Below are 2,966 nucleotides of genomic sequence, written 5' to 3'. Positions count from 1 at the left end.
TCAATGGTGATTGTGTTTTTTTTTGCCTGTTTTTTCTGTTCATAAAACCGTTTTTCTATCTTTGTCTTTTTTGTTGGTAAGCTAGGCCTATAAGTAGGTGGGATTATTCCCTTGCCTTGATCATCGTTTCTATTATAAACAATCTCGTGTTTTTAGTCGCGTGGACGCTACTCTATAGTTCACTATGTCGGTCGGTTGGTCTGTCTGTCGGTCCGTCTGTCGGTCTGTCTGTCGGTCCGGTATCACTATGCGATTTATCGCTTTCTGACCTTATCTTGATATCAGTTTAATCTAGCTAAGTCAATTTTTCACAGTATATTCCTTATGGCCAGGAATCGATGTGGTTATGTTTTCACGGTGCGCAATAAAAAATTACGCGGTCTACGCACGATTTAACGAAATCACGTTTGTAATCATATCTTCACAACCATGAATCACAATTAAATAAAATTTGGTACTCATAAATTTCAGGGCATAAATCATCATATGGCAATACAATTACGTGCGTACGTCGAAAAACTCCCTGTACTATATGTACAGGGATTTTTTTCAAAAAATGGCCAAAATTTCAAGTTTTTAAAATTCAATTATTATGCGTTTTTATTGCTGTATATGATCATATATTGCTTTATGATCATCCTATAGTACCATAGAACCCAATTATGTCGAAAAATAAAAAGGTCGAAAATTGGCCATTTTTCGTCAAAATCCCTGTAGCCTACAGGGATTTTTTCAAAATATGGCCAAAATTTCAAGTTTTTAAAATTCAATTATTATGCGTTTTTATTGCTGTATATGATCATATATTGCTTTATTATCATCTTATAGTACCATAGAACCCAGTTATGTCGAAAATTGGTCATTTTTCAAAAAAATCTCTGTACTATAGTACAGGGATTTTTTAGAAAAAGGCAAAAATTGCAAGTTTTTAAAATTCAATTATTATGCGTTTTTATTGCTGTATGTGATCATAATTGCTTTATGATCATCTTATAGTACCACAGAACCCAATTATGTCGAAAAATAAAAAGGTCGAAAATTGGCCATTTTTCGACAAAATCCCTGTACTAATCGTTGAATCCAGCGCGAATCATTGTTAGGCATGCTATAATACAAAACGTTTAAACCATTTCATTACTTCGACGCCTAATGGCAGCGCGCGTCAATGTTTTTAAGCATTCAGTTCACCTAAACCGAGAGAGAACACTACTCGTTCCCTCTTCTTGTATACGATATGTTCGTAATCTTCTAGATGATACTTCTTACTCAGACTATTGGTATTACAATTTCTAAGCATACTTTTGGAATGTTTCTGATTGTTCTTATAATAATTATACATGGTTTCTTAAAATCTAAACACATTCTAGAATGTTCATGTAGATGTTACTGTATATTATGTTAGGAAATGGTAATTTATGACGATGTCAAACATCTTCAATACCGAGTGGCAAAGGCGCGCATATAGGCGCGGTATAATATCTAACTTGCACAATAGCATTCGTATTGATTTAGACTTGATACCAAGGTCCATACGATGGCAAACGTTGACGATGTCAAACATCTTCAATACCGATACAGCTGGCAAAGGCGCGCATATAGGCGCGGTATAATACCTAACTTGCCGTTTAAGACAATTGCATTCGTTCGATGTATGAAATGACCGTAAACTTTTTATGACAAAACTATTCTTCAAGACCCCCGCACCAAGGACAGTGCGTGTCTTATTGTAAAATCATTCAACATGGTCATCTAGCATTCGTTCGATGATTCTTTAGAAAATAAACCCAAAATCTTTACTTCGACGCCTAATGACAGCGTGCCTCAATGTTTTCAGTTTACAACCAAAGAGAGAACAGCGTCGTCTTACAATCACAATGCGTGTTCAAAATACCGGGATCATACAAAATGCAAGACAGAGAAATAAAAAAAATACATATTTAAACTGCACATATTATTTATTTTCAAATACCATATTCATTCAATCCAAGGATATAACAGCGCGAATCATTGTTAGGCATGCTATAATACAAACGTTTAAACAATAATCATTACTTGGACGCCTATTGACAGCGCGCGTCAATGTTTTTAAGCATTTAGTTCACCTAAACCGAGAGAGAACATACTCTTCCCCTTGTAAACAAGATATCATCCTATCATTTTCATTCTAGAATGTTCATGTAGATGTTACTGTATTATGTTAGGGAATGGTAATTTATCCTAAGTAGTTGTAAGTAATTTTGTTACTTAAAGGGAGCATTTTTTGTATATAGATGATATCGACAGCCTCATAACAAAAGTGTCTAAGTCATAATTTGTTTTTTGTTTTTCTGCCTAACTCACTGCTTATATCAATATACTATATTTGTTGTGTTTCTGCCTAAGTCAGCTGTGTGACTTAGGCAATTAAGAAGAGCTGACTTATGATCTGCCTAACTCACTGCTTATATCATTATACTGCCCTCTGTACATTATCTGAGTGCTTTTATATACATTTGCACATGCTCAGATCGTTTTCTGTGTTTCTGCCTAAGTCAGCCGTGTGACTTAGGCTATTAAGGAGAGGAGACTGATGATTTTTAAAATAAAATAAGAAATACATTTTTATAGTATATTTTTTAACCCATTTGTTATCTAAAACCATCAGTGTTAATTTTAATCTGAAGAGCTGATGCTATTAAATTTTGTTACTTAAAGGTAGCATTTTTTGTATATAGATGATATCGACAGCCTCATAACAAAAGTGTCTAAGACATTTTTTTTTCTGCTTAACTCACTGCTTATATAATTATACTGCCCTCTGTACATTATCTGAGTGCTTTTATAAACATTTGCACATGCTCAGATCGTTTTTTGTGTTTCTGCCTAAGTCAGCTGTGTGACTTAGGCAATTAAGGAGAGGAGACTCATGATTTTTTAAAAATAAAATAAGAAATACATTTTTAAAGTATATTTTTTAACCCATTTGT

The sequence above is a fragment of the Antedon mediterranea genome, chromosome 8 (genome assembly GCF_964355755.1).
Source record: "Antedon mediterranea chromosome 8, ecAntMedi1.1, whole genome shotgun sequence".
NCBI classification, from domain to species: domain Eukaryota; kingdom Metazoa; phylum Echinodermata; class Crinoidea; order Comatulida; family Antedonidae; genus Antedon; species Antedon mediterranea.
The sequence above is the reverse complement of the archived record's forward strand: the minus strand, read 5'-3'. Positions refer to the sequence as shown.